The sequence below is a fragment of the Triticum urartu genome, chromosome 7, assembly GCF_003073215.2.
Source record: "Triticum urartu cultivar G1812 chromosome 7, Tu2.1, whole genome shotgun sequence".
Taxonomy (NCBI): Eukaryota; Viridiplantae; Streptophyta; class Magnoliopsida; order Poales; family Poaceae; genus Triticum; species Triticum urartu.
In genome coordinates, this window is record NC_053028.1 from 127,836,944 (window position 1) to 127,847,465 (window position 10,522).

The following is a 10,522-nucleotide window of genomic DNA, read 5'->3' on the forward strand; positions in this document are numbered from 1 at the left end:
GAAAGAAAGGATATCAACTAGATATGCAACTTATCTCAAGTGTATAAGATTCTAGGTAGACGAAATCATGATGATATATATCTACAAAGAAGGATGTACACCCGAAATAGTTACAACACGAGGAACAAGATATCCAAAGGGAGGTCATACATATACCAATAAGATATTTGCTTGGAAGCATAGCACATGGCTAGATATGGTCTTATTATATATAAATGAATTCCTACCACACACCCATCAAAGACATCACAACTAGCAACAAGAGATCATTGTTGGGATGCTTTGAGAAAGGGAACAAGTATCACAAGAATGAGTGAATAACATGCCATGATACAACCTACACAAGGTTGATGCAAGAAATGTGTGCATGAAGAATATGAAGATACTTGTTACCGAGTTAACATTGGAAGGATGTAGTAGATACCAATTGAAGGTAGATAGTAGTTCATTGATCATCCTAGCTCGACTCCAATAAGCACATGATGACAACACCTTCCTTGTGAGTGAGCCGAGCATCCAATGTATCTCCAATTGTTCCTAGAACAACAACACAAACAAAATGGTACCCAAACTCATTGGGACCAAAGAGTTAGAGAACCAACAACACATAGGACAAACTCCACATAAATATGTGCATATAGATATGAAAATGAATTTCATGCACATCTCATCCAATTTGAGACTTGGTGGAGTTCCCCCTATATATTGGGTCAAAGAAAGAAAACATGCCAAAGAAACTACAAGAAGTAAATATGCATGCTCAAGACTTTCAAGAACCGAGACCAAAAGACAAAGAAATACCAAGCGAAGAAAAGATACCAACTGAATAAATCATCACTTGGAGGATATCCATAAAAGATACATCAAGGAATGAGATATCCATTGATACACTCAAAAAGAAAGATGTCAAACTCCCAAAAGAGAGAATGGTTCCAAACAAACCAAGCCCTCTACAAAGTTTCATGATGGCACAAAGCACCAAAAAGAAACGGCTTGCCTTCCACAAACACACACTTGATAAGGATCACAAGATGAGTGTTTTATAGAGAATAGGATAGCTCCCCCAAGACTAGTGCATTATAGAGAATTTGCATTTGAATACAAAATGCACGAGGTGGGATCACCACTTTCACTATATTTAGAAAACACTAGACAGGGTCAAGAAATTAACAAGATCCACAAGTGGTATGGAATACAATGGGAGTTGACACCATCCTAGGCAAGAGATAAAGCAAATAAAAGCACATGCCAATGTAAAGATGATCAATAATTTCTACCACACATAAGTGAGTACTAATTGTTTAAAGACAAGAAGTATTTGGAAATAATTCCCGGTGGTAGATAACAAGGATATCCGACATCATCTTCACACCAAACAAAAAGCAAGTTGCAACTTGTAGAGCTAACATGCCACCTAGGAACAAGATAATTTAAAATATCAATTCTAGGTGACAATATCTCAAATGTACACATTTTCTAGGCTAGTAATATACACATAGCATATTACTCCCCCATAATGTGATACCAATTAAAGATAAACAAGAGGCAAAATAACGAACCAACACGAGATAATTAATGGACAATATAGAATTTGATTTTCTCATGAGAAGACATACCACATAGCGACTAGATAATCTTGAAATATCAATACTAGATGGTATTACTCATGTACACACATATATAGGATTGTGAGGTGCACAAAGCACATCACTCCCCCATAATGGGATATTCCATTAATCTCTCACAAGAGCCAACTAAGAAAAGAACAAGATGCAAAAGGCTCAACGCATGACACACACGTACATGATGTGCAAACCAACACAATCAAGTTGGAAGCACAACATATACAAACACATGCAAGGAACAAAACCAAAACATGCAAGGGGGCAAGTAACTTTCAATGTAAGCAATTGAGGTACAAGTTACCGCAAGGAGGCACATTGGATATAAGATATAATCTTGATGATTCAATTGACTTGGCTTGAGACAATAAGAATGATGAAGTACCCTTAATTCTTCATAATGTAGCCAAGTCTCCAATGACCTCCTACATCACCTATTGATCAAGTTTGAGCTTGTTGGTCCCCAACCAAGTTGGGTCCTAAGAGGTTAGTCACAATAGGCTTGGCTACCCAAATGGTTCTTTGCTTCAAACCACTTTGAGTACCAACAAACTTGGCAACCACATTGCCAACCTTATCCTTCCCAAGAGAATAGACATCATCAATAATAATTGGGTTGGATAAGTTATCACTAGTGCATGAAGAGGCGAGGTGACCTTTCTCGCGACATAGGTAGCAACGTCTACTCTTCACTTTCTTCTCACTTGATTTCTCAACTTGAGAAGCATAAGCTTGAGTCTTCTTGGAAAGAGGCTTTCCTTCAACTTGAGGTTGAGAATGAGAGTGTACTTGTGGCCGCTTCCCTTGTTGCTTGTCACTAATGGGCTTCTTCTTCAATGGGCAAGATCTAACATGATGCCCTTCTACTTTGCACTTGAAGCAAGCAATCTTGGCCGAATTCTTGACTTGTTCTTGGCCCTTCCTTTTGTTCACCTTGGACTTATTCTTCTTGTTGGAGTTGAATCCAAGTCCACCTTTGTCATTGGGGGATTTTTGCACACTCAAGATATTGTTGAGTGTGGATTTCCCTTCATGACTCTTTTCCAAGTCTTTCTTCAAAGAAGTGACTTGGGCCTTGAGCTCTTTGATTTCCTCTACATGGTTAGTCTCAACACAAGTACTAGAGGAAGTATAAGCTTCATCGTTAGAGCAACAAGGCAAGGAAAGCAATTCATCACAAGATGTACCAACATTGTGAGTAGATGAATTACAAGGACTAGCACATGGCAATATAGCATTTTGACTAGAAGTAGTGCTAGTATCCACATGAGGCTCACTAGATGTTACCTTAGCAAGCATGGCCTCATGAGCTAATTTTTGCACATTATGGGATACTAGAAGATCATCATGAGAGCTTGTGAGCTTTACATGATTTTCTTCCAACATTCCATAATTGCTAAATAGCAACTCAAGTTGAGCCCGAAGCTCAACATTCTCCTTCAAAATGGATGCTTCACAAGTAAGAGAGTTAGTATCCCAAGCATCATCATTAACAACAATAGGAGAGGACACCTTGCCAAGCTCTTTTAAGTAAGAAGCTTCAAGTTGAGCATGAGACTCGGTGAGTTTGATGAGCTCACCCTTGATGACCCTTGAGCCATTTTCAAGGTGCTCAAAATCCTCAAGGAGTCTAGCATGAGCAACTTCAAGCTTAGCATTTTTAGTTTCAAAAACATTGGCCACCTCAAGAGCTCTATCATGAGATTCCTTCACTCTAGATAATTCTAGAGCAAAAGTCTCCTCAAGAGATTCCTTGGTGGTTTGTTCAAGTTCAAGAGCTTGAGAGAGGTCCGCAATCTCATTAGCATAATCACGCTCATGACCTTCCATTTTATCAATGGTGACCTCATGCTCCTCAAGACAAGATTCCAACTCATCAATATATTTCTTGCCCTCAATTGCAATAGACATGATTTCCATGAAGTTGGAACGAGCAATTTTATTCTTAAGAAGAGCTTTAAAAATCATTTCCCCCTTAATTTTTAAGGAGGCAACATCATGATTCTCTTCATCATAATCAACATCATCATCACTCTTGCGATCATCAATATCATCACAAGATATATTGGGATTCAAAGTGGGAGATACCTTTGAAGCCTTGGCCATAAGGCAAAATGCAATAGATGGTGATGTAGGATCCCTTGAAGCACCATTCAAGACCACATCTTGTTCCATGGAGTGTTGGGTTTCCTCTACATTGTTAGCATAACAATTCGAGGAAATATATGCATTTTTATCATGGCAACAAGACATAGTAAACATATCATCATAAGATTTAGTCAAGCAATTTCTACATGATATGCAAGAACTATCAACACAAGCATGTGAAACATTTGGAGTGCTCGTAGTGCCAAAGTCCAAAGATGAAGCATTGCAATAAGAAAGTGATGAAGGATTATTAACAATAAGCCCACTATCATCATTGTAATGTACACCACTACTCACCATGTAATTACCTTGTGGCAACCCACATGTAGGTGAAGTAGAAGAAGTTGAGAAGGCAACACGGACAGAGGTGGAGGGAGAACAATCATCCCCACAAATCTTGGACATGCCATATTTATCTTGAAGCTTTGTCCACAACTCATGAGCATCCCAGAATGGCATGAGTTGAAATATAACTACATTGCTCAAAGCATCAAAAAGCACATTAGAAGCTTGAGCATTGAGATAAGAGTTTTTCTCATCCTCTAAAGATAATCTTTGGGGATCCTTTGGAGGAGAAAAACCCATATCTACCATTCGTTCTAAATTTAGGTCCATGACCCTAAAGAGATTAAGCATGCGAATTACCCAAACATCAAAATTTGTGCCATCAAAACTAAGAGTGTCAGAGAATCCTAATCCCCTAGTCGACATCTTTACTCTCTAGGCGGTAAAGCCTAATAAAGAGAGACGAGGCTCTGATACCAATTGAAAGATCGTGGATGTCGCCTAGAGGGGGGGTGAATAGGCGTTTTAAAATAATTACGATTTAGGCTTGAACAAATGCGGAATAAACCTAGCGGTTAATTTGTCAAGCACATAACCTAAAGCAACTAGGCTCACCTAAGTGCACCAACAACTTATGCTAAGCAAGATAAGCAACTATGTGATAGAAAGATATATGACAAGAAACAATATGGCTATCACAAAGTAAAGTGCATAAGTAAAGAGCTCGGGTAAGAGATAACTGAGGCACGCGGAGACGAGGATGTATCCCGAAGTTCACACCCTTGCGGATGCTAATCTCCGTTTGGAGCGGTGTGGAGGCACAATGCTCCCCAAGAAGCCACTAGGGCCACCGTAATCTCCTCACGCCCTCGCACAATGCAAGATGCCGTGATTCCACTAAGGGACCCTTGAGGGCGGTCACCGAACCCGTACAAATGGCAACCCTTGGGGGCGATCACCGAACTCGTACACTTTGGCAACCCTTGGGGGCGGTCACCGGTACCCGTCAAATTGCTCGGGGCGATCTCCACAACCTAATTGGAGACCCCGACGCTTGCCCGGAGCTTTACACCACAATGATTGAGCTCCGAACAACACCAACCGTCTAGGGCGCCAAGGCACCCAAGAGGAACAAGCTCTAGGGTGCCCAAACACCCAAGAGTAATAAGCTTCTCAAACTTCACTTCCACGTATCACTGTGGAGAACTCAAACCGATGCACCAAATGCAATGGCAAGGGCACACGGACTGCCCAAGTCCTTCTCTCTCAAATCCCACCGGAGCAACTAATGCTAGGGAGGAAAATGAGAGGAAGAACAAGAAGGAGAACACCAAGAACTCCAAGATCTAGATCCAAGGGGTTCCCCTCACATAGAGGAGAAAGTGATTGGTGGAAATGTGGATCTAGATCTCCTCTCTCTTTTCCCTCAAAAACTAGCAAGAATCCATGGAGGGATTGAGAGTTAGCAAGCTCAAAGAAGGTCAACAATGGGGGCAAAAACGAGCTCAAGAGGAGATGGGGAACCATTGGGGAAGAAGACCCCCTTAAATAGGTCCCCACGAATCTGCCCATTATGTACAGAATAACATAGGAGCGGTACAACCTCTATGAGCACCGTACAACCGGTAACAGGCAATAAGCGGTACAACCGGCCCACAACCGCAACAACCGCACCAACAGAGACCAGTCCGGTGGTAGAGGCGGGTAACATGACCGGGTAACAACTCCGGACCAATTCTCTGGGAGGCGGTACAACCCGCTCCAAAACCGGTTGTACCGGTCAAGCGGTACAACCTCTCCATGGGGCGGTACAACCTCTCTGTGTAAACAAGGCATATCAAAACAGCACAACTTTCGCATACGAGCCGATTCAACGAAACCTAAGTTTGTTGGAAAGCTAAACACAAGGGCTAACACAATCTTGAGAGAAAACAATAAGAGCAAATGGAGAAAAGGAACATGATTAAGTTGGGTAACGCCAGGGTTTTCCCAGTCACGACGTTGTAAAACGACGGCCAGTGAATTGTAATACGACTCACTATAGGGCGAATTCGAGCTCGGTACCCGGGGATCCTCTAGAGTCGACCTGCAGGCATGCAAGCTTGTCATCAAGGTGACCATAAACTCTAAGACTCACAAATGGAACCAAACAAGAACCAAGAAAGATGATGCAAGGATGCAATGGTTTGAGCTCTTGACTAATGATACGATCAAGCTACTCCCTAGAGAGCCCCCCTTGATAGTACGACAATGGATCCTACAACCCGGTCTCCCAACTACCACTATGAGACCGGTAAAATAGAAAACCTATCAAGGGCAAACCTTTGCCTTGCACATAGTCCACTTGAGCTAGATGATGACGATCTTGACTTCCTCAAGTTGGACCACCTTTCTTGATTGTGTTGGCTCGATGAAGACTAGTTGATTGCTTCCCCATACTCCACTATGGGTGAGCCACTCTTTAAGTTGCTCCACTTGAACTTGCACAGTGCAAACTTGATGACGATCACCACTTGATGTCATCCGCCATGGGTTGTATGAGATCTTCCTCTTGACGCAAGACCATGGAAACATACCTAACCCCACAAAGAACTCTCACGTAGACCATGGGTTAGTTCACAAAGCGTAATGGACAATGCTTACCATACCATGGGATCACTTGATCCCTCTCGGTACTTCTTCTACGCTTTGTGAGTTGATCAACTTGATTCACTCTTGACTTAGTCTTGATCAACATTGAATCTTTCCAACTCTCTTCATTTGGATGATGTCTTGAAGGTAAACATGAATGATCACACAATCTTCTTCTTCAAGACATGCATGCAATAAGCTCAACTCACACATGACCAATCTTTGGATAATTCCTTGAAAAGCACTTTGGTCATCTCATAAACTCCTTGAAACCAACACATGGACTTCAAGACAATCCTCTGGACAAATCCTTCAAATATAACTCAAGGCAACCGTTAGTCCATAGAGATTGTCATCAATTACCAAAACCACACACGGGGGCACCGCATGTCCTTTCAGAGGAGACGTCTTCCCAACCGTACGTGTGTTGAACGCGGAGGTGTTGTCAGTTCGGCACTTGGTCATCGGTGATTTGGATCACGACGAGTACGACTCCATCAACCCCGTTCTCTTGAACGCTTCCATGCGCGATCTACAAGGGTATGTAGATGCACTCCTCTCTCCCTCGTTGCTAGATGAATCCATAGATTGATATTGGTGATGCGTAGAAAATTTTAAAATTCTGATACGTTCCCCAACATGACCGTAGTTGGAGGAGTCCATGTATTCACTATGTGCTAATGCTTTGTTCTGGTTCTCTATTAAAAGGGGGCCTTAATATCCCTTAGTTTCCATTAGCACCCCGCTGCCATGGGAGGGTAGGACAAAAGATGTCATGCAAGTTCTTTTCCATAAGCACGTATGACTATATTCAAAATACATGCCTACATTACATTGACGAATTGGAGCTAGTTTTGTGTCACCCTATGTTATGACTGTTACATGATGAACCACATCCGGCATAATTATCCATCATTGATCCGATGCCTACGAGCTTTCCATATACTGGTTTACTCTTATTTAGTTTCCCGTTGCTATTGTTACAATCACTACAAAATACCAAAAACATTACTTTGCTTTCGTTACTCTTTTGTTACCGTTACCATCACTATCATATTACTTTGCTACAAAACACTTTGCTGCAGATACTAAGTTTGTAGGTGTGGTTGAATTGACAACTCAGCTGCTAGTACTTGAGAATATTCTTTGGCTCCCCTTGTGTCGAATCAATAAATTTGGGTTGAATACTCTACCCTCGAAAGCTGTTGCGATCCCCTATACTTGTGGGTTATCAAGACTAATTTCTAGCGCCGTTGCCGGGGAGCATAGCTCTATTCTTTGAGTCACTAGGGATTTATATCTGCTTATCATTATGAAGAACTTGAGAGATCCAAAAACCAAGATCTATCCCTCAACTACGAGAGGAGGTAAGGAACTACCATCTAGCTCTCCACTTGATTCACCTTCTGTTATGAGTAAGCTTGCGACACCTAAACCTGCTTCTGCTATTCGTTCTGATATGTCACATGTTATTGATGATGCTACTTCTGCTATGCATGATACTTATGATGAAACTACCTCTATGCCTGATACTACTATGCCACTTAGTGATTTTCTTGAGGAACGACTTGCTAGGGCTAGAGAGATTGAAAATATTGAATCTGATTATGATGATGAAAGAGATGATGAAGAATCACTTGTTATTCCTGAGGGTTATTTATTTGATCAAGAAGCTTCTTTAACTATTTTATCTTGCAAATATAGATATGAACTCAAAAGGTTATTAGCTAAATGGAATAAGCAATCTCTAAATGCTAGGATAAGACCAGACCCTACTTTTGCTACCTCGCCTATCTGTGTTACTGATAAGGATTATGAATTCTCTTTTGATCCTGATATAATTACTTTGGTTGAATCTGATCCTTTTCATGGCTATGAATCTGAAACTGTTGTGGCACATCTTACTAAATTAAATGATATAGCTACCTTGTTCACTAATGATGAGAGATCTCGCTACTTTTATATCCTTAAAATATTTCCGTTCTCATTAAAGGGTGATGCTAAGATATGGTTTAATTCTCTTGATCCTGGTTGTGTACGTAGTCCCCAGGATATGATTTACTACTTCTCTGCTAAATATTTCCCTGCTCATAAGAAACAAGCTGCTTTAAAGGAAATATACAACTTTGTGCAAATTAAAGAAGAGAGTCTCCCACAAGCTTGGGGGAGGCTTCTCAAGTTACTTAATGCTTTTCCTGATCATCCTCTTAAGAAAAATGAAATACTTGATATCTTTTATAATGGACTAACCATTGCTTCCAGAGATTACCTGGATAGTTGTGCTGGTTCTCTTTTCAGGGAAAGAACACCGGATGAAGATGAGATTTTATTGAATAATATGTTGACAAATGAAAATAATTGGGCACCTCCGGAGCCACCTCCTGAGCCAGCTCCTGCTCCAATTAATGATCCTATTCTTAAACCAACTCCAAAGAAGAGAGGTGTTCTATTTCTCAGTCCCGAAGATATGCAAGAAGCAAAGAAATCTATGAAAGAAAAAGGTATTAAAGCTGAAGATGTTCAGAATTTACCTCCTATTGAAGAAATACATGGTCTTAATTTACCGCCTGTCGAAGAAACATACGATCTTAATCCTTTATTTATTGAATAACCTCCAGACCTCGATAACCCGACACAGGTAGTAAAGGTAAATTCTTTCTATAGATATGATAAAGCTGAAATCGCTCCTACTAAAATTGCTAGTCAATGCTTGGATGAGTTTGATAATTTTATGTTTAAGCAAGAAGACTTCAATGCTTATTTTGGTAGACAATTAAAACAAGATGCTGATATGATTAAATACTTGGGTGATTATATGGCTAATATTAGAGGTAAACTTAAACTTGTTAGCAAACATGCTTCTATGGTTACCACTCAAGTAGAACAAGTACTTAAAGCTCAAAAAGAATTGCTCAATGAGATGAATAGTAAGAAAAATAATTATGCTGTTAAAGTGGCTACTAGTACTGGTAGAATGACTTAGGAACCTTTGTATCGTGAAGGCCACCCTAAGAGAATTGAGCAAGATTCTCAGAGAAATAATATTGATGCACCTAGTTCCTCTAAAAGGAAGAAAAAGAAAAATGATAGAACTGTGCAAACTTCTAGTGAACCTATTGCTGAACCACCTGATAATCCAAATGGTATATCTATGTCTGATGCTAAAACACAATCTGGCAATGAACATGAACCTAATGAAAATGTTAATGATGATGTTCATAATGATGCTCAACCTAGTAATGATAATGATGTAGAAACTGAACCTGCTGTTGATCTTGATAACCCACAATCAAAGAATCAACGTTATGATAAGAAAGAATTTGTTGCTAGGAAACATGGTAAAGAAAGAGAGCCTTGGGTTCAGAAACCCATGCATTTTCCTCCCAAACCATCCAAGAAAAAGGATGATGAGGATTTTGAGCGCTTGGCTGAAATGATTAGACCTATCTTTTTGCGTATGCGATTGACTGATATGCTCAAAATGAATCCTTATGCTAAGTACATGAAAGATATTGTTACAAATAAAAGAAAGATACCAGAAGCTGAAATTTCCACCATGCTTGCTAATTATACTTTTAAGGGTGGAACACCAAAGAAACTTGGAGATCCAGGAGTACCCACTATACCATGCTCCATTAAAACAAACTATGTTAAAACTGCTTTATGTGATCTTGGAGCCGGTGTTAGTGTTATGCCTCTCTCTTTATATCATATACTTGACTTAAATAAGTTGACACCTACTGAAATATCTTTGCAAATGGCTGATAAATCAACTGCTATACCTGTCGGTATTTGTGAGGATGTGCCTGTTGTGGTTGCAAATGTTACTATTTTAA